This window comes from Oncorhynchus keta, unplaced genomic scaffold (genome assembly GCF_023373465.1).
Source record: "Oncorhynchus keta strain PuntledgeMale-10-30-2019 unplaced genomic scaffold, Oket_V2 Un_contig_3758_pilon_pilon, whole genome shotgun sequence".
NCBI lineage: Eukaryota > Metazoa > Chordata > Actinopteri > Salmoniformes > Salmonidae > Oncorhynchus > Oncorhynchus keta.
Genome location: NW_026287413.1, coordinates 16,948 through 43,980, shown reverse-complemented (window position 1 = coordinate 43,980; position 27,033 = coordinate 16,948). Strand labels below are relative to the sequence as shown.

The following is a 27,033-nucleotide window of genomic DNA, read 5'->3' as shown; positions in this document are numbered from 1 at the left end:
TGTTGTGACATAGTTCCCTCAGTCACTGGATCAGTAACAACATGTTGTGACATAGTTCCCTCAGTCACTGGATCAGTAACAACATGTTGTGACATAGTTCCCTCAGTCACTGGATCAGTAACAACATGTTGTGACATAGTTCCCTCAGTCACTGGATCAGTAACAACATGTTGTGACATAGTTCCCTCAGACACTGGATCAGTAACAACATGTTGTGACATAGTTCCCTCAGTCACTGGATCAGTAACAACATGTTGTGACATAGTTCCCTCAGTCACTGGATCAGTAACAACATGTTGTGACATAGTTCCCTCAGTCACTGGATCAGTAACAACATGTTGTGACATAGTTCCCTCAGACACTGGATCAGTAACAACATGTTGTGACATAGTTCCCTCAGTCACTGGATCAGTAACAACACAGTTGATAAACACTGGTTGCGTCCCAAACAGCGCCCTATTCCCCATAGGGCTCTAGTCAGATGTAGTGCACTATACTGTATAGGTATTAGGGTGCTATTTGGGACACAGATTTGTTTTGACATGTTGTAATAAACTCTGATCAACTGAACTAAGTCAGTGAGTAAAATCCCTCCTCCCTTTGTCTCTCCCATTCCCAACATGTGTCTGACCTCCACTGTAGCTTATGACAGAGGACGAGGAGAGAGAGAGATCCTCCTTGTAAATGAAGCAGCTGTTTAGCAGCTAAATAAAGCTGTGAAATGTGCAGGAAACTCTCTCCTCACCTGCCTGGGTAGTGTGGACGTCTCTCACCTAACAGCTGTTTACATTTCCACTAGTGACGAGAGCTCTGCTCCTCTCTACCAGTCAGTTACAACAAGCCTGCAGCACACGTCCGGAACATCTCAGATAGCAGCATGTGTGTTTGTGTGGTAACAGGCATCTTCCAGTATGTAGCTCTAAAATACCTGAAGGTTGGCCTGTTGTTGTGAGCAACGTGCTGAAACGATGGAAGTACTTAATACACCATCAAAACATTGTAGTGACACCAGTAAAAGTAATGTGAGCCATATTGAGAGAGAGAATATAACTCATATTTATGTTTATTTATTTTCCCTTTTGTACTATTTGCACATTGTTACAATACTGTACATATACATAATATTCCTCTGAAACATTTGTGAGTGTTATGTTTACTGTTCACTTTGATTGGTTATTTCACTTTTGTTTATCACACACACACACACACGCACACACACACACACACACACACACACACACACACACACACACACACACACACACACACACACACACACACACACACACACACACACACACACACACACACACACACACAGACCACACATACCTCACAGACACACAGACCACACACACAAACCACACACAGACCACACACACAAACCACAGACACACAGAGACAACACACACAGACCTCACACACAGACCACACACACACAGACCACACACACACACAGACCACACACACACACAGACCACACACAGGTCACACAGACCACACAGGTCACACAGACCACACACACCTCACACACACACACACACACAGACAGACCACACACACAAGCAGACCACACACACACACTACACACACACACGGACCGCACACACACAGACCACAGACACACGGACCACACACACAGACAGATCACAGACAGACCACACTGACCACACTGACCACACACACAGACTACACACACACACAGACCACAGACACACAGACAGATCACACACAGACAGACCACACTGACCACACACTACACACACACAGACCACGCACATAAACAGGATCTCAGTGTGACATTCACTAAAAACCCGGACTCCTTTCTCAATGTCTTCCATGTGACTGACCATCAGTAACTCCCCTTACAAACAGCTATGAGTACATACTGAGACTGACAAACACCGTCATGTTACAACACACTTAACATCACAACAACCTTGATTTAAGTTACAAGCTAATGTCTACCTAGGCTCACTGGTAGTGACTTGGTTAATCAAGGCTTTAGCTCAGCGGGCTCACACAGTCTTATAGCAGGATCAGTGTAGTGGTACTCACTGGTAGTGACTTGGTTAATCAAGGCTTTAGCTCACACATACCTTATAGCAGGGTTGGTGTACACTGGTAGTGACTTGGTTAATCAAGGCTTTAGCTCAGCGGGCTCACACAGTCTAATAGCAGGGTCAGTGGTACTCACAGTGACAATCAAGGCTTTAGCTCAGCGGGCTCACGGTCTTATACAGGGTCAGTGTACCACTCACTGGTACACTTGGTTAATCAAGGCTTTAGCTCAGCGGGCACACACACAGTCTTATAGCAGGATCAGTGTAGTGGTACTCACTGGTAGTGACTTGGTTAATCAAGGCTTTACTCACACACATAGTCTTATAGCAGGGTTGGTGTAGTGGTACTCACTGGTAGTGACTTGGTTAATCAAGGCTTTACTCACGGGCTCACACAGTCTAATAGCAGGGTCAGTGGTACTCACTGGTAGTGACTTGGTTAATCAAGGCTTTAGACAGCGGGCACACACGGTCTTATAGCAGGGTCGGTGTAGTGGTACTCACTGGTAGTGACTTGGTTACTCAAGGCTTTAGCTCACCGGGCTCACACGGTCTTATAGCAGGGTCAGTGTAGTGGTACTCACTGGTAGTGACTTGGTTAATCAAGGCTTTAGCTCAGCGGGCTCACATAGTCTTATAGCAGGATCAGTGTAGTGGTACTCACTGGTAGTGACTTGGTTAATCAAGGCTTTAGCTCAGACTCACACAGTCTAATAGCAGGGTCGGTGTAGTGGTACTCACTGGTAGTGACTTGGTTAATCAAGGCTTTAGCTCAGCGGGCTCACTTATAGCAGGGTCTGTAGTGGTACTCACTGGTAGTGACTTGGTTAATCAAGGCTTTAGCTCAGCGGGCTCACATAGTCTTATAGCAGGGTTGGTGTAGTGGTACTCACTGGTAGTGACTTGGTTAATCAAGGCTTTAGCTCAGCGGGCTCACACGGTCTTATAGCAGGGTGGTGTAGTGGTACCACTGGTAGTGACTTGGTTAATCAAGGCTTTAGCTCAGCAGGCTCACGGTCTTATAGCAGGGTCAGTGTAGTGGTACTCACTGGTAGTGACTTGGTTAATCAAGGCTTTAGCTCAGCGGGCTCACACAGTCTAATAGCAGGGTCAGTGGTACTCACTGGTAGTGACTTGGTTAATCAAGGCTTTAGCTTGATAGCAGGGTTGTAGTGGTACTCACTGGTAGTGACTTGGTTAATCAAGGCTTTAGCTCAGCGGGCTCACACAGTCTAATAGCAGGGTCGGTGTAGTGGTACTCACTGGTAGTGACTTGGTTAATCAAGGCTTTAGCTCAGCGGGCTCACACGGTCTTATAGCAGGTCTTGGTACTCACTGGTAGTGACTTGGTTACTCAAGGCTTTAGCTCAGTCACGGTCTTATAGCAGGGTGGTGTAGTGTTACTCACTGGTAGTGACTTGGTTAATCAAGGCTTTAGCTCAGCGGGCACACACGGTCTTATAGCAGGGTCGGTGTAGTGGTACTCACTGGTAGTGACTTGGTTACTCAAGGCTTTAGCTCACCGGGCTCACGGTCTTATAGCAGGGTCAGGTCAGTGTAGTGTTACTCACTGGTAGTGTAGTGGTACTCACTGGTAGTGACTTGGTTAATCAAGGCTTTAGCTCAGCGGGCTTATAGCAGGATCAGTGTAGTGGTACTCAGGTCTTATAGCAGGACAGTCTAGCAGGGTGTGTAGTGGTACTCACTGGTAGTGACTTGGTTAATCAAGGCTTTAGCTCAGCGGGCTCACATAGTCTTATAGCAGGGTTGGTGTGAGTGGTACTCACTGGTAGTGACTTGGTTAATCAAGGCTTTAGCTCAGCGGGCTCACACGGTCTTATAGCAGGGTCGGTGTAGTGGTACTCACTGGTAGTGACTTGGTTAATCAAGGCTTTAGCTCAGCGGGCTCACACGGTCTTATAGCAGGGTCGGTGTAGTGGTACTCACTGGTAGTGACTTGGTTAATCAAGGCTTTAGCTCAGCGGGCTCACACGGTCTTATAGCAGGGTCGGTGTAGTGGTACTCACTGGTAGTGACTTGGTTAATCAAGGCTTTAGCTCAGCGGGCTCACATAGTCTTATAGCAGGGTCGGTGTAGTGGTACTCACTGGTAGTGACTTGGTTAATCAAGGCTTTAGCTCAGCGGGCTCACACGGTCTAATAGCAGGGTCGGTGTAGTGGTACTCACTGGTAGTGACTTGGTTAATCAAGGCTTTAGCTCAGCGGGCTCACACGGTCTTATAGCAGGGTCGGTGTAGTGGTACTCACTGGTAGTGACTTGGTTAATCAAGGCTTTAGCTCAGCGGGCTCACACGGTCTTATAGCAGGGTCGGTGTAGTGGTACTCACTGGTAGTGACTTGGTTAATCAAGGCTTTAGCTCAGCGGGCTCACATAGTCTTATAGCAGGGTCGGTGTAGTGGTACTCACTGGTAGTGACTTCTTTGATCATCTGGGCAGAGGAGTGACAACCTGTAACGATGTGCCTGGTCCACAGTGAAAGGTCCTGACAGGTCTCAGCTCTGAACAGGTGGGCCTCGATGCCCAGTCTGGTTCCCGTACGTGTGGCGAAGGACAGCTCCACGCCCGGCTGGGGAGAGCCTCGGTCGGGACCAGAGTGCACCAGCCTACAGACAGACACACATTCTGTTGTATTCTAAGTGCCTGCTGTTGAGAGAGACTAGCTAGTCAGGGTTGTAACCATATAACCCTCTTCACATCAAGGACATAAAGGTGTAATGACTGATAACATTATAAATAGTAACAGAGTTCTTGGCTGTGGTCAGTAATGGAAACATGTTGTGGACCTGTCCTCCAGTGCCAATAGAGTTAGATGTGTTCTGATTAATGCTTGGCCAATAGAGTTTAGATGTGTTCTGATTATTGCTGTGCCAATAGAGGGTAGATGTGTTCTGATTATTGCTTGACCAATAGAGGGTAGATGTGTTCTGATTATTGCTGTGCCAATAGAGGGTAGATGTGTTCTGATTAATGCTGATTAATGCTTGCCAATAGAGGGTAGATGTGTTCTGATTAATGCTGTCCCAATGTAGATGTGTTCTGATTAATGCTGTCCCAATAGAGGGTAGATGTGTTCTGATTAATGCTTGGCCAATAGAGGGTAGATGTGTTCTGATTAATGCTTGGCCTGTCCAATAGAGGGTAGATGTGTTCTGATTATTGAATGTGTTCTGATTAATGCTGTGTCAATAGAGGGTAGATGTGTTCTGATTAAATAGAGGGTAGATGTGTTCTGATTATTGCTTGGCCAATAGAGGGTAGATGTGTTCTGATTATTGCTGTGCCAATAGAGGGTAGATGTGTTCTGATTATTGCTGTGCCAATAGAGGGTAGATGTGTTCTGATTATTGCTGTGCCAATAGAGGGTAGATGTGTTCTGATTATTGCTGTGCCAATAGAGGGTAGATGTGTTCTGATTAATGCTTGGCCAATAGAGGGTAGATGTGTTCTGATTAATGCTGTCCAACAGAGTTTAGATGTGTTCTGATTAGATGTGTTCTGATTATTGCTTGACCAATAGAGGGTAGATGTGTTCTGATTATTGCTGTGCCAATAGAGGGTAGATGTGTTCTGATTATTGCTTGGCCAATAGAGGGTAGATGTGTTCTGATTATTGCTTGGCCAATAGAGGGTAGATGTGTTCTGATTATGTGTTCTGGCCAATAGAGATTATTGGTAGATGTGTTCTGATTATTGCTGTAGATGGTAGATGTGTTCTGATTATTGCTGTCCCAATAGAGGGTAGATGTGTAGATTATTGCTTGATCAATAGAGGTAGTTGTTCTGATTATTGCTGTCCCAATAGAGGGTAGATGTGTTCTGATTATTGCTGTCCCAATAGATGGTAGATGTGTTCTGATTATTGCTGTCCCAATAGAGGGTAGATGTGTTCTGATTATTGCTGTCCAATAGAGGGATGTGTTCTGATTATTGAATAGAGGGTGTGTGTTCTGATTATTGCTGTCCCAATAGAGGGTAGATGTGTTCTGATTATTGCTGTCCCAATAGAGGGTAGATGTGTTCTGATTATTGCTGTGCCAATAGAGGGTAGATGTGTTCTGATTATTGCTGTCCCAATAGAGGGTAGATGTGTTCTGATTATTGCTGTGGCCAATAGAGGGTAGATGTGTTCTGATTATTGCTTGGCCAATAGAGGGTAGATGTGTTCTGATTATTGCTTGGCCAATAGATGGTAGATGTGTTCTGATTATTGCTTGGCCAATAGAGGGTAGATGTGTTATTGCTGATTAGATGGTGCTCATTAATGTTAGAGGGTAGATGTGTTCTGATTATTGCTGTGGTAGAGGGTAGATGTGTTCTGATTAATGCTTGATCAATAGAGGTAGATGTGTTCTGATTAATGCTGAATAGAGGGTAGATGTGTTCTGATTAATGCTGTGCCAATAGAGGGTAGATGTGTTCTGATTAATGCTTGCCAATAGAGGGTAGATGTGTTCTGATTATTTAGAGGGTAGATGTGTTCTGATTAATGCTGTGCCAATAGAGGGTAGATGTGTTCTGATTAATGCTGTCCCAATAGAGGGTAGATGTGTTCTGATTATTGCTGATGTGTTCTGATTATTGCTGTCCCAATAGAGGGTAGATGTGTTCTGATTATTGCTGTCCCAATAGAGGGTAGATGTGTTCTGATTATTGCTGTCCCAATAGAGGGTAGATGTGTTCTGATTATTGCTGTCCCAATAGAGGGTAGATGTGTTCTGATTAATGCTTGGCCAATAGAGGGTAGATGTGTTCTGTGCCAATAGAGGGTAGATGTGTTCTGATTATTGCTGTGACCAATAGAGGGTAGATGTGTTCTGATTATTGCTTGGCCAATAGAGGGTAGATGTGTTCTGATTATTGTCTTTGTTCTCATTAATGCTGTCAATAGATGGTAGATGTGTTCTGATTATTGCTTGGCCAATAGAGGGTAGATGTGTTCTGATTATTGCTTCCAATAGAGGGTAGATGTGTTCTGATTATTGCTGTCCCAATTAGATGTGTTCTGATTATTGCTGTCCCAATAGAGGGTAGATGTGTTCTGATTATTGCTGTCCCAATGGGTAGGAGATGTGTGTGTTCTGATTATTGCTGTCCCAATACTGATTAATGCTGTCCCAATAGAGGGTAGATGTGTTCTGATTATTGCTGTGCCAATAGAGGGTAGATGTGTTCTGATTATTGCTGTCCCAATAGAGGGTAGATGTGTTCTCATTAATGCTTGACCAATAGATGGTAGATGTGTTCTGATTATTGCTTGGCCAATAGAGGGTAGATGTGTTCTGATTATTGCTTGGCCAATAGAGGGTAGATGTGTTCTGATTATTGCTGTCCCAATAGAGGGTAGATGTGTTCTGATTATTGCTGTCCCAATAGAGGGTAGATGTGTTCTGATTATTGCTGTCCCAATAGAGGGTAGATGTGTTCTGATTAATGCTGTCCCAATAGAGGGTAGATGTGTTCTGATTATTGCTTTCCCAATAGAGGGTAGATGTGTTCTGATTAATGCTGTCCCAATAGAGGGTAGATGTGTTCTGATTATTGCTGTCCCAATAGAGGGTAGATGTGTTCTGATTATTGCTGTCCCAATAGAGGGTAGATGTGTTCTGATTATTGCTGTCCCAATAGAGGGTAGATGTGTTCTGATTAATGCTGTCCCAATAGAGGGTAGATGTGTTCTGATTAATGCTGTCCCAATAGAGGGTAGATGTGTTCTGATTAATGCTGTCCCAATAGAGGGTAGATGTGTTCTGATTATTGCTTGGCCAATAGAGGGTAGATGTATTCTGTTAGATGTGTTCTGATTATTGCTGTCCCAATGGGGTAGATGTGTTCTGATTATTGCTTGGCCAATAGAGGGTAGATGTGTTCTGATTAATGTGTCCCAGAATAGATGTGTTCTGATTAATGCTGTCCCAATGGGGTAGATGTGTTCTGATTAATGCTGTCCCACACAGGATTATCATGTTCATGGTTGGGTTGTTCAGGGTATGCTACTCCATGTCTAAGATAAGAAAATGTGTTTTGCATTTGACTACAGGAAGACACACAGCTATGTTAGAGTGAGGGTGTGTGTACTGTAGCTCTGTCTGGGAGAAGGCTGTGATAGAGGAGCAGGTCTTTCTCTGTCACCATCACCAGCACTGGCTTCCACTGCTGCTTCTCATTCTCTGTCTGGGAGAAAACACACCACACCATGTTAGAATACTCTCTGTCTGGGAGAAAACACACCACACCGTGTTAGAATACTCTCTGTCTGGGAGAAAACACACCACACCATGTTAGAATACTCTCTGTCTGGGAGAAAACACACCACACAGACCATGTTAGAATACTCTCTGTCTGGGAGAAAACACACCACACCATGTTAGAATACTCTCTGTCTGGGAGAAAACACACCACACCATGTTAGAATACTCTCTGTCTGGGAGAAAACACACCACAGACCATGTTAGAATACTCTCTGTCTGGGAGAAAACACACCACACCGTGTTAGAATACTCTCTGTCTGGGAGAAAACACACCACACCATGTTAGAATACTCTCTGTCTGGGAGAAAACACACCACACAGACCATGTTAGAATACTCTCTGTCTGGGAGAAAACACACCACACCATGTTAGAATACTCTCTGTCTGGGAGAAAACACACCACACCGTGTTAGAATACTCTCTGTCTGGGAGAAAACACACCACACCATGTTAGAATACTCTCTGTCTAGGAGAAAACACACCACCACACCATGTTAGAATACTCTCTGTCTGGGAGAAAACACACCACCACACCATGTTAGAATACTCTCTGTCTGGGAGAAAACACACCACACCATGTTAGAATACTCTCTGTCTGGGAGAAAACACACCACACCATGTTAGAATACTCTCTGTCTGGGAGAAAACACACCACACCATGTTAGAATACTCTCTGTCTGGGAGAAAACACACCACACCATGTTAGAATACTCTCTGTCTGGGAGAAAACACACCACACCATGTTAGAATACTCTCTGTCTGGGAGAAAACACACCACACCATGTTAGAATACTCTCTGTCTGGGAGAAAACACACCACACCATGTTAGAATACTCTCTGTCTGGGAGAAAACACACCACACCATGTTAGAATACTCTCTGTCTGGGAGAAAACACACACCACACCATGTTAGAATACTCTCTGTCTGGGAGAAAACACACCACACCATGTTAGAATACTCTCTGTCTGGGAGAAAACACACCACACCATGTTAGAATACTCTCTGTCTGGGAGAAAACACACCACACCATGTTAGAATACTCTCTGTCTGGGAGAAAACACACCACACCATGTTAGAATACTCTCTGTCTGGGAGAAAACACACCACACCATGTTAGAATACTCTCTGTCTGGGAGAAAACACACCACACCATGTTAGAATACTCTCTGTCTGGGAGAAAACACACCACACCATGTTAGAATACTCTCTGTCTGGGAGAAAACACACCACACCATGTTAGAATACTCTCTGTCTGGGAGAAAACACACCACACCATGTTAGAATACTCTCTGTCTGGGAGAAAACACACCACACAGACCATGTTAGAATACTCTCTGTCTGGGAGAAAACACACCACACCATGTTAGAATACTCTCTGTCTGGGAGAAAACACACCACACAGACCATGTTAGAATACTCTCTGTCTGGGAGAAAACACACCACACCATGTTAGAATACTCTCTGTCTGGGAGAAAACACACCACACCATGTTAGAATACTCTCTGTCTGGGAGAAAACACACCACACCATGTTAGAATACTCTCTGTCTGGGAGAAAACACACCACACCATGTTAGAATACTCTCTGTCTGGGAGAAAACACACCACACCATGTTAGAATACTCTCTGTCTGGGAGAAAACACACCACAGACCATGTTAGAATACTCTCTGTCTGGGAGAAAACACACCACACCATGTTAGAATACTCTCTGTCTGGGAGAAAACACACCACACCATGTTAGAATACTCTCTGTCTGGGAGAAAACACACCACACCATGTTAGAATACTCTCTGTCTGGGAGAAAACACACCACACCATGTTAGAATACTCTCTGTCTGGGAGAAAACACACCACACCATGTTAGAATACTCTCTGTCTGGGAGAAAACACACCACACAGAGTGACAGGCTGCTGCTGTCATTTGCATGGGGGTTACTGGTGCAATGGAGGGAATGTTATGGACTAGAAAATAGAATTTAGCAAGAGTGATAAGCACATAAAACTAACAGCAAAGACACAACCTTGAACGTCTTCAGCATTTTTCTCTATGTAACTAAGTCTTAGTAACAAAATCTTGGTTATTTTTCACAGGAAGGCACTTTATACAGTTTATTTATCTTGGCCTGTAGATAAACTCTCAACTCCCAGACACCCAATACAACACCGGCTTGCATAACATTATACAGCATAACAATCCTCATTATGAAAGTTACAGCACAATCCTCATTAATTCTTAGTAGCAAAATCTTGGTTACAGCACAACAGTTTATTTATCTTTAGAAAACTCTCAACTTACAGCACAATCCTCATTATGAACACCTAGTTACAGCACAATCCTCATTATGAACACCTAGTTACAGCACAATCCTCATTATGAAACCTAGTTACAGCACAATCCTCATTATGAACACCTAGTTACAGCACAATCCTCATTATGAAAGTTACAGCACAATCCTCATTATGAACACCTAGTTACAGCACAATCCTCATTATGAAAGTTACAGCACAATCCTCATTATGAAAGTTACAGCACAATCCTCATTATGAAAGCTTAGTTACAGCACAATCCTCATTATGAACACCTAGTTACAGCACAATCCTCATTATGAAAGTTACAGCACAATCCTCATTATGAAAGTTACAGCACAATCCTCATTATGAAAGTTACAGCACAATCCTCATTATGAAAGCTTACAGCACAATCCTCATTATGAACACCTAGTTACAGCACAATCCTCATTATGAAAGTTACAGCACAATCCTCATTATGAAAGTTACAGCACAATCCTCATTATGAAAGTTACAGCACAATCCTCATTATGAAAGTTACAGCACAATCCTCATTATGAAAGTTACAGCACAATCCTCATTATGAACACCTAGTTACAGCACAATCCTCATTATGAACACCTAGTTACAGCACAATCCTCATTATGAAAGTTACAGCACAATCCTCATTATGAAAGTTACAGCACAATCCTCATTGTGAATGCCTAGTTACAGCACAATCCTCATTATGAAAGCTTAGTTACAGCACAATCCTCATTATGAAAGTTATAGCACAATCCTCATTATGAAAGCTTAGTTACAGCACAATCCTCATTATGAAAGCTTAGTTACAGCACAATCCTCATTATGAACGCCTAGTTACAGCACAATCCTCATTATGAACACCTAGTTACAGCACAATCCTCATTATGAAAGTTACAGCACCATCCTCATTATGAACGCCTAGTTACTGCACAATCCTCATTATGAACACCTAGTTACAGCACAATCTTCATTATGAACGCCTAGTTACAGCACAATCCTTATGATGAAAGTTACAGCACAATCCTCATGACCATGAGCCTCTTGTCTCACTATGAGGTCCTCAGCTAGTTGTGAGAACATATGATTCTGGTGGCCATAGGTTAATCCTATAACATTACCAACACATGTTGCCAGGTAACCATATTAAAAACACCATATACAGGCTCACAAACGTAGCTCTAACTAAAGCCTACACAACCACATAGTTAGTGTGTAACAATCATTCAATTTAAAACGCTGCCACAGTATAATTGGCTATAGTATGCGAGTGAATATAAAGTCTGTGGTTAAAGCCAGGCTCAGGACAGTTGCACAGAGCAACCTCAACAAGGCTGTAAAACAAGGATCCCCACCTCTCCCCCTCCCCTCCCCTCCCCTCCCTCTCCTCTCCTCTCCTCTCCTCTCCTCTCCTCTCCTCTCCTCTCCTCTCCTCTCTCCTCTCCTCTCCTCCTCTCTCTCTCCTCTCCCCTCCCCTCTCCTCTCCCTCTCCTCTCCTCTCCTCTCTCCTCTCCTCCCTGTCCTCTCTCTCCTCTCCTCTCCTCTCTCTCTCCTCTCCTCTCCTCTCCTCTCCCTCTCCTCTCCTCTCCTCTCCTCTCCCCTCTCCTCTCTCCTCTCCTCTCCTCTCCTCTCCTCTCCTCTCCTCTCCTCTCCCTCTCCTCCTCTCCTCTCTCTCTCTCCTCTCCTCTCACACAGCTAAGTAGAGACTGACTCCAGTCTGTCCTGTGTTGACCATCACACAGCTAAGTAGAGACTGACTCCAGTCTGTAGTGTGTTGACCATCACACAGCTAAGTAGAGACTCAGACTCCAGTCGGTAGTGTGTTGACCATCACACAGCTAAGTAGAGACTCAGACTCCAGCCTGTAGTGTGTTGACCATCACACAGCTAAGTAGAGACTGACTCCAGTCTGTAGTGTGTTGACCATCACACAGCTAAGTAGAGACTGACTCCAGTCTGTAGTGTGTTGACCATCACACAGCTAAGTAGAGACTGACTCCAGTCTGTAGTGTGTTGACCATCACACAGCTAAGTAGAGACTGACTCCAGTCTGTAGTGTGTTGACCATCACACAGCTAAGTAGAGACTCAGACTCCAGCCTGTAGTGTGTTGACCATCACACAGCTAAGTAGAGACTGACTCCAGCCTGTAGTGTGTTGACCATCACACAGCTAAGTAGAGACTGACTCCAGTCTGTAGTGTGTTGACCATCACACAGCTAAGTAGAGACTGACTCCAGTCTGTAGTGTGTTGACCATCACACAGCTAAGTAGAGACTGACTCCAGTCTGTAGTGTGTTGACCATCACACAGCTAAGTAGAGACTGACTCCAGTCTGTAGTGTGTTGACCATCACACAGCTAAGTAGAGACTGACTCCAGCCTGTAGTGTGTTGACCATCACACAGCTAGCTGTAGTGTGTTGACCATCACACAGCTAAGTAGAGACTGACTCCAGTCTGTAGTGTGTTGACCATCACACAGCTAAGTAGAGACTGACTCCAGTCTGTAGTGTGACCATCACACAGCTGACCATCACACAGCTAAGTAGAGACTGACTCCAGTCTGTAGTGTGTTGACCATCACACAGCTAAGTAGAGACTGACTCCAGTCTGTAGTGTGTTGACCATCACACGGCTAAGTAGAGACTGACTCCAGCCTGTAGTGTGTTGACCATCACACAGCTAAGTAGAGACTGACTCCAGCCTGTAGTGTGTTGACCATCACACAGCTAAGTAGAGACTGACTCCAGTCTGTAGTGTGTGACCATCACACAGCTAAGTAGAGACTGACTCCAGTCTGTAGTGTGTTGACCATCACACAGCTAAGTAGAGACTGACTCCAGTCTGTAGTGTGTTGACCATCACACAGCTAAGTAGAGACTGACTCCAGTCTGTAGTGTGTTGACCATCACACAGCTAAGTAGAGACTGACTCCAGTCTGTAGTGTGTTGACCATCACACAGCTAAGTAGAGACTGACTCCAGCCTGTAGTGTGTTGACCATCACACAGCTAAGTAGAGACTGACTCCAGCCTGTAGTGTGTGAGATTGACACAGCTAAGTAGAGACTGACTCCAGTCTGTCACAAAGCACACATAGAGACTGACTCCAGCCTGTAGTGTGACCACCATCACACAGCTACACAGTCGCTGAAGTAGAGACTGACTCCAGTCTGTATGTTGACCATCAGAGCTAAGTAGAGACTCAGACTCCCAGTCTGTAGTGTATTGACCATCCACAGCTAAGTAGAGACTAGGTAGTGTGCCATTTGGGACTCACATGGGACAGGCAGGCAGCTAAGTACAAGAGGAACTCATCTAAGAAGCCTGAAAGCTAAGTAGAGACTGACTCCAGTCTGTACTGTGTTGACCATCACACAGCTAAAGTAGAGACTATAGTCTACTCAGCCTCTAGTGCCATCTTGACTCATCCAGCCAGGCCATCACACAGCTAATAGAGACTGACTCCAGCCTGTAGTGTGGACCATCACACAGCTAAGTAAAGACTGACTCAGTCTGTAGGGTGTCACCATGGGATCAATAGCTGACTGTACTGTATTGACCATCACACTAAAGAGACTGATCTCCAGTCTTCTTCTGTTGGCAACATACTGCATCAGCTATAGAGACTGACTCCAGTCTGGTGTTGACCATCCACAGCTAATGTAGAGACTGACTCCAGTCTGTATGTGTTGACCATCACACAGCTACAGTAGAGACTGACTCAGAGCCTGTAGTGTGTTGACCATCACACAGCTCACATAGAGACTGACTCAGTCTGTCAAGTAGAGACTGACTCCAGTGGTTGACCATTACACAGCTCAGTAGAGACTGACTCCAGCCTGTAGTGTGTTGACCATCACACAGCTAAGTAGAGACTGCCTCCAGTCAAACCATCACACAGCTAAGTAGAGACTGACTCAGCCTTAGTGTGTTGACCCTCACACAGCTCAAGTAGAGACTGACTCCAGTCTGTAGTGTGTTGACCATTACACAGCTAAGTAGAGACTGACTCCAGACTGTAGTGTGTTGACCATCACACAGCTAAGTAGAGACTGACTCCAGCCTGTCAGTTATTGACCAAAGGAACAGGGGTCAGTGAAGGAGACCACTCCAGTCTGTAAAGGCTTTCGGTTGATTCATAGACAAACATCCCAAATGAGCTATTATCAGAAGCCTGGTCTGAAGGCATATTATAGGGCGGTAATACTGATTCAGCAAAGCATCACATGAGGCTATTACACAGCTAAGGTGGACTGACTGAAGCCTGTATAGGTCTGATTCACCATCACACAGCTATTATCTGCCAGAGGTGACTAATAAGAGAGTGTGAAGAGGATTTAGAGGAGTGATTGACCATCACACAGCTATTATCAGAAGGTGACTGTGAGCCTGTTATAGGTCTGACCATCACACAAAGCAATAGAGACTGATCAGTCTGTAGTGTGTTGAATGCTTGGCATCACATCGTCTAACTGCCTCAGAAACATCACACTGAGTTATTATCAGAAGGTGGTCTGTGAAGGCATATTATGGGTCTGATTCACAAACATCACATGAGTTATTATCAGAAGGTGGTCTGTGAAGGCATATTATTCATAGATTCACAAACATCACATATGAGTTATTATCAGAAGGTGGTCTGTGAAGGCATATTATAGGACTGATTCAGGCAAACATCACATGAGGAACTATTATCAGAAGGTGGTCTGTGAAGGCATATAAGAAGCCTAGGTCTGCTTCACAAACATCACATATGAACTATTATCAGAAGGTGGTCTGTGAAGGCAGGCCCTGACTCAAAACATCACATGATGAAAGAGGATTAATATCAGAAGGTGGTCTGTGAAGGCATAACCTAGGTCTGATTCACAAAAGTCACATATGAGCTATTATCAGAAGGTGGTCTGTAAGGCATATTATAGAAGTCTGCCTCACAAACATCACATATGAGCTATTATCAGAAGGTGGTCTGTGAAGGCATATTATAGGTCTGATCAGCTACATCACATATGAGTTATTATCAGAAGGTGGTCTGTGAAGGCATATTATAGGTCTGATTCACAAACATCACATATGAGTTAATATCAGAAGGTGGTCTGTGAAGGCATATTATAGGTCTGCCTCACAAACATATGAACTATTATCAGAAGGTGGTCTGTGAAGGCATATTATAGGTCTGATTCACAAACATCACATATGAGTTAATATCAGAAGGTGGTCTGTGAAGGCATATTATAGGTCTGCCTCACAAACATCACATATGAGTTAATATCAGAAGGTGGTCTGTGAAGGCATATTATAGGTCTGATTCACAAACATCACATATGAGTTAATATCAGAAGGTGGTCTGTGAAGGCATATTATAGGTCTGATTCACAAACATCACATATGAGTTATTATCAGAAGGTGGTCTGTGAAGGCATATTATAGGTCTGATTCACAAACATCACATATGAGCTATTATCAGAAGGTGGTCTGTGAAGGCATATTATAGGTCTGATTCACAAACATCACATATGAGTTATTATCAGAAGGTGGTCTGTGAAGGCATATTATAGGTCTGATTCACAAACATCACATATGAGCTATTATCAGAAGGTGGTCTGTGAAGGCATATTATAGGTCTGATTCACAAACATCACATATGAGCTATTATCAGAAGGTGGTCTGTGAAGGCATATTATAGGTCTGATTCACAAACATCACATATGAGCTATTATCAGAAGGTGGTCTGTGAAGGCATATTATAGGTCTGATTCACAAACATCACATATGAGCTATTATCAGAAGGTGGTCTGTGAAGGCATATTATAGGTCTGATTCACAAACATCACATATGAGTTATTATCAGAAGGTGGTCTGTGAAGGCATATTATAGGTCTGATTAAAGGTGAGCACGTTCCTTTCAGGTGTTTTCCTGCACCAACATTCAATAAAGTACAGAGTAGATCCTACCTTCTCAGCCAGCCAGCCCAGGTGTCTGATCTCTCTGCTCCCTGCGATTCCTGTTCTTCCCGTGTGCTCTTTGACCTCCGTGATGACCTTGTTGATGAGGTTAGAGGTCGCCGACTGCATGACCTCGAACCAGGCCTGGGCCGAGGCTGTGTCTTTACACCGTAACACCACCGTATGCTTGGCGTCCGGAGAGTGCAGCTCTAACTGCCTGGAGAACACAAACAGATGGAGAAACATTCAGAAAGCCGTGAATTAGTTTGGTCACAGGCAAATAGCTCCCATAGCACAGCTTTCAGTGGACATGAGAAAAAGGCTTCTTCAGTTCAACAAAGACTACTTCCCTTTGAAGGGAAAGGAAGATGGCCCCTGTGTGCTTGATGATGTCCTCAGTGAATGGAAATGATCCCAAGCACCACTAAAAGACTGTTTCTCACAGCGTCTCGTCTTCTGGCTAAGATAAACATTTCCTTTGATGTACCTAGCACTGTGGGTGTGTATTTATTTACAGACTTGCTTTACTCATCATGGGTTGATAAAGTTTGGTTTATCACTTGTGGGATGTGCAGTAAGTTTCAAGCCTTTTTGGTATTGGAAACATTAGCTAAGTCTATTATGAATCCATTCAGCAAACAACACAACATAAATCAAATGAACAAGGTTGAAGGAAACCGTTTTCACCTCAGAGACCTGGGCCTTGAGTATGACCACTGTTGATACATCTACCTGTCATTAAGCAGAGACAGTGGGAGACCATGTTATCATGATGTCACAAACCACTAGATCAACTGCAGGTGCTCTCTCTCCTACTCGCCTCCACCAACCCTCTCCCCAGTCCCCCACCACAGTTAAAAATAGAAACCAGAGACTTGATTGAGGAGAAACAGAAGTCAGATGTCATATGGAGCGAGCTGAAGTGTTTACGTTAGTTAGAGGCTGGCTGGCTTGCTGGCTGGTTGGTTCCTGGAAAGAGGTCCAAGCTCTCCCCCAGACCTGCTGGGTTCAAAGACTATTTGGAATCATTTTGGAATCGTTTGCTTTAGTCTGCCTGGAGTGCCAGATGGGTGGGCATTGCACTTACAAGCTCAATCAAGCACAACTAAAGTATTTGAAAGACTTCAAATAGTATTTGAACCCAGGTGTGTTCTCCCCATTCAAGGCCCATCCACATTCAGTCAGGTCATCTCTCCAACATGGGACACTAACTACTGAGCCATTAAAGAAGCCAAGGCCAGATTTAGAAAGTGGACTCACTGTGTGGCAAATCTTTCAATGCCTTTCCTGGTCAATGATGGTCTGTCTACCTGTTCGTTTTCCACTGACAAACTGCTTTTTATTTGAGAGAAAAAAAACTGCTCGCAAAAGGCAAATATCTCAAGCTAAAATAAGCATGAAAAAACTGTTTTACACTTGAGCATCGTTTTACACAAACTCTCTCTCTGTCTCTCTGTTTTGTCTGTGTCTCCAGAGAGGGGAGAGTTTCAGACAAACTCATCTGCTCTCTCTGTCTGTCTGTCTCTCTGTCTGTCTGTCTCTGTCTGTCTGTCTGTCTGTCTGTCTGTCTGTCTGTCTGTCTGTCTGTCTGTCTGTCTGTCTGTCTGTCTGTCTGTCTGTCTGTCTGTCTTCTGTCTGTCCCTCCTCTGTCTGTCTGTCTTCTGTCTGTCTGTCTGTCTGTCTGTCTGTCTGTCTGTCTGTCTGTCTGTCTGTCTGTCTGTCTGTCTGTCTGTCTGTGTCTCCAGAGAGGGGAGAGTTTCCTCCCTCCTCAGACATATTTACTGCATCAGATTTACTGCCTCTCTCTCTCTCTCTCTCTCTGGAAGAGTGAGATATGCAGTAAATCTGTCTGAGGAGGGTCTCTTTCTCTCTGGAAGTGAAAGAGATGCAGTAAATCTGTCTGAGGATGGAGGAAACTCTCTCCTCTCCTGGCTGGGTAGTGTGGACGTCTGTCACCTAACAGCTGTTTAGCAGCTAAATAAAGCTGTGAAAGGTGCAGGAAACTCTCTCCTCTCCTGCCTGGGTAGTGTGGACGTCTCTCACCTAACAGCTGTTTACATTTCCACTAGTGACGAGAGCTCTGCTCCTCTCTACCAGTCAGCTACAACAAGCCTGCAGCACACGTCCGGAACATCTCAGATAGCAGCATGTGTGTTTGTGTGGTAACAGGCATCTTCCAGTATGTAGCTCTAAAGTACCTGAAGGTTGGCCTGTTGTTGTGAGCAACGTGCTGAAACGATGGAAGTACTTGATACACCACCAAAACATTGTAGTGACGCCAGTAAATATCACTCAATACTAACAAATGCTAGGTTGTGGTAGTGTGTGATATACATCTGATGTGTTTTGGGACAGACTGGATAAAACATTCACTACTTTGATGGTTATATTGTCATGTTTGTTACTGTCATTCTACTGTTAGTGTGATACTGCAACACTGACAACAGAGGTAAGACCGATGTGCTGTAAAAGTGATATTTAATTTTTGTTATAAACACAAAAAAAACTCTTTGCTTTGTTAATATGGGGTATTGTGTGTAGATTGATGAGGATTTTATTTATTTGTTCATTTTAGAATAAGACTTTAACATAGCAAACTGTGGAAAGAGTCAAGGGGTCTGAATACTTTCTGAATGCACTGTATGTGAGCCATTGGCTCATCATTAAGTAGGTTAGCTGTGGTCTAACCCCTCAGTGACTGATTTCCTCTTCATAGTGGTTCATCTCATAGACCAACGAGCATAGACATAGAACTACTAGAACTGTGGGACAATTCACTTTCTAGTCAAATTGCCATGGCTCTGAGGGCCTTCCTCTTCTAGTAATTATATTTCTATGCCACAGCACATCGGTCTTACCTCTGTTGTCAGTGTTGCAGTATCACACTAACAGTAGAACGACAGTAACAAACATGACAATATAACCATCAAAGTAGTGATGTTTGTGTGTCATATATAAATGACTGTATAAAGACCAGGCCTGTCTAAATGGCTGTATAAATACCAGGCCTGTCTAAATGACTGTATAAATACCAGGCCTGTCTAAATGACTGTATAAATACCAGGCCTGTCTAAATGACTGTATAAAGACCAGGCCTGTCTAAATGACTGTATAAATACCAGGCCTGTCTAAATGACTGTATAAATACCAGGCCTGTCTAAATGACTGTATAAATACCAGGCCTGTCTAAATGACTGTATAAATACCAGGCCTGTCTAAATGACTGTATAAAGACCAGGCCTGTCTAAATGACTGTATAAATACCAGGCCTGTCTAAATGACTGTATAAATACCAGGCCTGTCTAAATGACTGTATAAATACCAGGCCTGTCTAAATGACTGTATAAATACCAGGCCTGTCTAAATGACTGTATAAATACCAGGCCTGTCTAAATGACTGTATAAATGTCTAAATGACTGTATAAATACCAGGCCTGTCTAAATGACTGTATAAATACCAGGCCTGTCTAAATGACTGTATAAATACCAGGCCTGTCTAAATGACTGTATAAATACCAGGCCTGTCTAAAGGCCTGTCTAAATGACTGTATAAATACCAGGCCTGTCTAAAGGCCTGTCTAAATGACTGTATAAATACCAGGCCTGTCTAAATGACTGTATAAATACCATGCCTGTCTAAATGACTGTATAAAGACCAGGCCTGTCTGACTGTATAAATACCAGGCCTGTGTATAAATACCAGGCCTGTCTAAATGACTGTATAAAGAGGCCTGGCAAATCAGATCCATAAGGCTTTGTATAAAATAGGCCTGTCTAAATGACTGTATAAATACCAGGTAGGCCTGTCTAAATGACTGTATAAATACCAGGCCTGTCTAAATGACTGATAAATACCAGGCCTGTCTAAATGACTGTAGGCCTGTCTAGTGACTGTATAAATACCAGGCCTGTCTAAATGACTGTATAAATACCAGGCCTGTCTCAATGACTGTATAAATACCAGGCCTGTCTAAATGACTGTATAAATACCAGGCCTGTCTAAATGACTGTATAAATACCAGGCCTGTCTAAATGACTGTATAAATACCAGGCCTGTCTAAATGACTGTATAGATACCAGGCCTGTCTAAATGACTGGAGGTAGCCTAAATGGTTAGAGGCCTGTGAGGGACAGCAGGCCTGTCTAAATGGTTAAAGACCAGGCCTGTGTAAATGACTGTATAAAGACCAGGCCTGTCTAGACTGTAGCCTAAATGGTTAGAAATACCAGTGTAAATGGACAGCCTGTAGCCTAGTGGTTGACTGTAAATAGGGCCTGGCAGGTAGCCAGGCCTGGTTAGAGTGGAGGGACAGCAGGCCTGTCTAAATGACTGTATAAATACCAGGCCTGTCTAAATGACTGTATAAAGAGGCCTGTCAAATGACCTAGTGGTTAGAGTTATAAATACCAGGCCTGGTTAGAGTGTAGGGGCCTGTCAAATGACTGTAGCCTAGTGGTTAGAGTGTAGGGATGGCAGGTAGCCTAGTGGTTAAATACCAGGCCTGTCTCAGTGACTAGGGACTGTATAAATAGCCTGTCTGGTTAGAGTGTAAATGACTGGCAGGTAGCCTAGTGGTTAGAGTGTCTAAATGGTGGTAAAGACCAGGCCTGTCTAGACTGTATAAATACCAGGCCTAAATGGTTAGAGGCCTGTCTAAATGACTGTATAAATACAGGCCTAGCCTAAATGGTTAAAGGCCTGTCTAGGGACTGTACAGGTAGCCTGTCTAAATGGTTAAATACCAGGCCTGTCTAAATGGTTAAATACCAGGCCTGTCTAAATGACTGTATAAATACCAGGCCTGTAGCCCAGGCCTGTCTAGTGGTTAAATACCAGGCCTGTCTAGTGGAGGGACAGCAGGTAGCCTAAATGGTTAAAGTGTAGGGGCCTGTCTAAATGACTGTAGCCTGTCTAAATGATTAGAGTGTAGGGATGGCAGGACTAGCCTCCCGAGTGGTTAGAGGGGAGGGACGGCTGTAAAGGTGGGCTCAGTGGTTAGAGTGGTCGGGACAGGGTAGCCTAGTGGTTATAGATCAGGAGGTAAGGGAGGATGGCAAAGTCAGATCCATAACTTTGGGATAAAATAGAGTGTAGGGACGGCAGGTAGCCTAGTGGTTAGAGTGTAAGGACAGCAGGTAGCCTAGTGGTTAGAGTGTAAGGACAGCAGGTAGCCTAGTGGTTAGAGTGTAAGGACAGCAGGTAGCCTAGTGGTTAGAGTGTAGGGATGGCAGGTAGCCTAGTGGTTAGAGTGGAGGGACAGCAGGTAGCCTAGTGGTTAGAGTGTAGGGGCAGGCAGGTAGCCTAGTGGTTAGAGTGTAGGGACAGGCAGGTAGCCTAGTGGTTAGAGTGTAGGGATGGCAGGTAGCCTAGTGGTTAGAGTGGAGGGACGGCAGGTAGCCTAGTGGTTAGAGTATAGGGACGGCAGGGTAGCCTAGTGGTTAGAGTGTAGGGACGGCAGGTAGCCTAGTGGTTTGAGTGGAGGGACAGGCAGGTAGCCTAGTGGTTAGAGTGTAGGGGCAGGCAGGTAGCCTAGTGGTTAGAGTGTAGGGGCAGGCAGGTAGCCTAGTGGTTTGAGTGTAGGGGCAGGCAGGTAGCCTAGTGGTTAGAGTGTAGGGGCAGGCAGGTAGCCTAGTGGTTAGAGTGGATGGACTAGTAACCGAAAGGTTGCTAGATTGAACCCCCGAGCTGACAAGGTAAAAATCTGTGGTTCTGCCCCTGAACAAGGCAGTTAATCCACTGTTCCTAGACCAGTTAACCCACTGTTCCTATTCCAGTTAACCCACTGTTCCTAGACCAGTTAACCCACTGTTCCTAGACCAGTTAACCCACTGTTCCTAGACCAGTTAACCCACTGTTCCTAGACCAGTTAACCCACTGTTCCTAGACCAGTTAACCCACTGTTCCTATTCCAGTTAACCCACTGTTCCTAGACCAGTTAACCCACTGTTCCTAGACCAGTTAACCCACTGTTCCTAGGCCAGTTAACCCACTGTTCCTAGGCCAGTTAACCCACTGTTCCTAGGCCAGACTTACCCAGAAAGACTCACTGCTGTAATCACTGCCGAATGTGATTCTAACATGTATTGAGGCCGGGTTTCTGTACAGCACTTTATGACATCAGCTGATGTAAGAAGGGCTTTTTAAATCAACTTGATTGATTGATTATAAATACATTTGATTATTGACTCAGAGGTGGGAAAACCTATGTAAATGAGATATTTCTGTATTTCATTTTCAATAAATTTGCTAAAAACATGTTTTCACTTTGTTATTATGGGTTATTGTGTGTAGATGGGTGGGCCGAATTGTTTTTGATGGAATCCATTTTGAATTCAGGCTGTAACACAACAACATGTGGAATAAGTGAAGGGGTGTGACTACTTTCTGAAGGCTCTGCATCTGGCAAAACACTCGCAATATAAATCCAATCAATTCTAACTGTAGAAGTGTTACCCCACCTAGCCCTGCACCCCCTGCCGTTACGCCCCTGTAGATAATAATATACAGGGGGGAAACAGAATAATAGTCATGCAGAATGATGCTAGAGCCTTTACCTGTTTCCAGGGTCTGGAGAAGTCATGCAGAATGATGCTAGAGCCTTTACCTGTTTCCAGGGTCTGGAGAAGTCATGCAGAATGATGCTAGAGCCTTTACCTGTTTCCAGGGTCTGGAGACGTCATGCAGAATGATGCTAGAGCCTTTACCTGTTTCCAGGGAATGATGCTCCTTTACCTGTTTCCAGGGTCTAGAGCCTTTACCTGTTTCCAGGGTCTGGAGAAGTCATGAGAATGATGCTAGTTTACCTGTTTCCAGGGTCTGGAGATGCATAGAATCATGCTGTTTACCTGTTTCAGGGTCTGGAGAAGTCATGCAGAATGATGCTAGAGCCTTTACCTGTTTCCAGGGTCTGGAGAAGTCATGCAGAATGATGCTAGAGCCTTTACCTGTTTCATGGTGGGGGTGACGGGGGTTAGGGTCTGGAGAAGTCATGCAGAATGATGCTAGAGCCTTTACCTTCTTCAGGGTCTGGAGAAGTCTCATAATAAGTCAGTACTTCAGGGAATAGTCATGCAGAATGATGCTAGAGCCTTTACCTGTTTCTAGGGTCTGGGTCCAGTTCTATTAGTTCATTAGCAGTTCTAATGATGCTAGAGCCTTTACCTGTTTCCAGGGTCTGGAGAAGTCATGCAGAATGATGCTAGAGCCTTTACCTGTTTAGGGTCTGGAGAAGTCATGCAGAATGATGCTATTAGTGAGCTATTAGAGGTCCAGTTCTATTATACAGTTCTGTTAGTGGTCCAGTTCTATTATACAGTTCTATTAGTGGTCCAGTTCTATTAGAGGTCCAGTTCTATTATACAGTTCTATTAGTGGTCCAGTTCTATTAGAGGTCCAGTTCTATTATAATGATGCTAGTGGTCCAGTTCTATTAGAGGTCCTCAGTTCTATTAGTGGTCCAGTTCTATTATACAGTGTGGTCCAGTTCTATTAGAGGTCCAGTTCTACACAGTTCTATTATACAGTTCTATTAGTACCTCCTGTCCAGTTCTATTATACAGTTCTATTAGTGGGGTTATTATACTTCTATTAGTGGTCCAGTTCTATTAGGGTTCTATTATACAGTTCTATTAGTGGTCCAGTTCTATTAGAGGTCCAGTACAGTTCTATTATACAGTTCTATTAGTGGTCCAGTTCTATTATACAGTTCTATTAGTGGTCCAGTTCTATTATACAGTTCTATTAGTGGTCCAGTTCTATTATACAGTTCTATTAGTGGTCCAGTTCTATTATACCAGTTCTATTATACAGTTCTATTAGTGGTCCAGTTCTATTAGAGGTCCAGTTCTATTATACAGTTCTATTAGTGGTCCAGTTCTATTATACAGTTCTATTAGTGGTCCAGTTTCTATTATACAGTTCTATTAGTGGTAGTTCTATTAGTCCAGTTCTATTATACAGTTCTATTAGTGGTCCAGTTCTATTATACAGTTCTATTAGTGGTCCAGTTCTATTAGAGGTCCAGTTCTATTATACAGTTCTATTAGTGGTCCAGTTCTATTATACAGTTCTATTAGTGGTCCAGTTCTATTAGAGGTCCAGTTCTATTATACAGTTCTATTAGTGGTCCAGTTCTATTATACAGTTCTAACCCAGTTCTATTATACAGTTCTATTAGTGGTCCAGTTCTATTAGAGGTGTTCTATTATACAGTTCTATTAGTGGTCCAGTTCTATTATACAGTTCTATTAGTGGTCCAGTTCTATTAGAGGTCCAGTTCTATTATACAGTTCTATTAGTGGTCCAGTTCTATTATACAGTTCTATTAGTGGTCCAGTTCTATTAGTGGTCCAGTTCTATTATACAGTTCTATTAGTGGTCCAGTTCTATTATTCTATTATACAGTTCTATTAGTGGTCCAGTTCTATTATCAGTTCTATTAGTGGTCCAGTTCTATTAGAGGTCCAGTTCTATTATACAGTTCTATTAGTGGTCCAGTTCTATTATACAGTTCTATTAGTGGTCCAGTTCTATTATACAGTTCTATTAGTGGTCCAGTTCTATTAGTGGTCCAGTTCTATTATACAGTTCTATTAGTGGTCCAGTTCTATTATACAGTTCTATTAGTGGTCCAGTTCTATTATACAGTTCTATTAGTGGTCCAGTTCTATTATACAGTTCTATTAGTGGTCCAGTTCTATTATACAGTTCTATTAGTGGTCCAGTTCTAGTTCTATTAGTGGTCCAGTTCTATTAGAGGTCCAGTTCTATTATACAGTTCTATTAGTGGTCCAGTTCTATTATACAGTTCTATTAGTGGTCCAGTTCTATTATACAGTTCTATTAGTGGTCCAGTTCTATTATACAGTTCTATTAGTGGTCCAGTTCTATTATACAGTTCTATTAGTGGTCCAGTTCTATTAGAGGTCCAGTTCTATTATACAGTTCTATTAGTGGTCCAGTTCTATTATACAGTTCTATTAGTGGTCCAGTTCTATTAGAGGTCCAGTTCTATTATACAGTTCTATTAGTGGTCCAGTTCTATTAGAGGTCCAGTTCTATTATACAGTTCTATTAGTGGTCCAGTTCTATTATACAGTTCTATTAGTGGTCCAGTTCTATTAGAGGTCCAGTTCTATTATACAGTTCTATTAGTGGTCCAGTTCTATTATACAGTTCTACCAGTTCTATTATACAGTTCTATTAGTGGTCCAGTTCTATTAGAGGTCCAGTTCATACAGTTCTATTAGTGGTCAGTTCTATTAGTTCTATTAGGTCCAGTTCTATTAGAGGTCCAGTTCTATTAGTGGTCCAGTTCTATTATACAGTTCTATTAGTGGTCCAGTTCTATTAGTTCTATTAGTGGTCCAGTTCTATTATACAGTTCTATTAGTGGTCCAGTTCTATTAGAGGTCCAGTTCTATTATACTTCTATTAGTGGTCCAGTTCTATTATACAGTTCTATTAGTGGGTCCAGTTCTATTATACAGTTCTATTAGTGGTCCAGTTCTATTAGAGGTCCAGTTCTATTATACAGTTCTATTAGTGGTCCAGTTCTATTATACAGTTCTATTAGTGGTCCAGTCCAGTTCTATTATACAGTTCTATTAGTGGTCCAGTTCTATTAGAGGTCAGTTCTATTATACAGTTCTATTAGTGGTCCAGTTCTATTAGAGGTCCAGTTCTATTATACAGTTCTATTAGTGGTCCAGTTCTATTAGAGGTCCAGTTCTATTATACAGTTCTATTAGTGGTCCAGTTCTATTAGAGGTCCAGTTCTATTAGTGGTCCAGTTCTATTAGAGTTCTATTAGTGGTCCAGTTCTATTATACAGTTCTATTAGTGGTCCAGTTCTATTATACAGTTCTATTAGTGGTCCAGTTCTATTAGTGGTCCAGTTCTATTAGAGGTCCAGTTCTATTATACAGTTCTATTAGTGGTCCAGTTCTATTATACAGTTCTATTAGTGGTCCAGTTCTATTAGAGGTCCAGTTCTATTATACAGTTCTATTAGTGGTCCAGTTCTATTAGAGGTCCAGTTCTATTATACAGTTCTATTAGTGGTCCAGTTCTATTAGTGGTCCAGTTCTATTATACAGTTCTATTAGTGGTCCAGTTCTATTAGAGGTCCAGTTCTATTATACAGTGTGTCCAGTTCTATTAGAGGTCCAGTTCTATTATACAGTTCTATTAGTGGTCCAGTTCTATTAGTGGTCCAGTTCTATTATACAGTGGTCCAGTTCTATATTAGTGGTCCAGTTCTATTAGAGGTCCAGTTCTATTAGTGGTCCAGTTCTATTAGTGGTCCAGTTCTATTAGTGGTCCAGTTCTATTAGAGGTCCAGTTCTATTAGTGGTCCAGTTCTATTAGAGGTCCAGTTCTATTATACAGTTCTATTAGTGGTCCAGTTCTATTATACAGTTCTATTAGTGGTCCAGTTCTA

General features: G+C 43.2%; 1 long non-coding RNA gene and 1 pseudogene across 6 annotated transcripts; one reads left to right on the top strand and one right to left on the bottom strand.

Annotated features, from left to right (window-relative positions):
* The window catches only part of LOC127924172 (beta-1-syntrophin-like), a 58,325-nt pseudogene that overhangs the window by 14,369 nt on the left and 16,923 nt on the right, over positions 1-27,033 (bottom strand).
* LOC127924167 (uncharacterized) lies at positions 24,257-27,015 on the top strand. 6 transcript variants are annotated; one of them, XR_008117037.1, is made up of 4 exons: positions 24,257-24,338; positions 25,053-25,249; positions 25,350-25,700; positions 26,963-27,015. It is a non-coding gene; the product is annotated as an uncharacterized LOC127924167 (long non-coding RNA). The 6 variants fall into 6 exon arrangements; XR_008117034.1 differs by lacking the exon at positions 26,963-27,015 and adding an exon at positions 26,500-26,728; XR_008117035.1 differs by lacking the exon at positions 26,963-27,015 and adding an exon at positions 26,500-26,728 and having other exon boundaries at positions 25,053-25,279.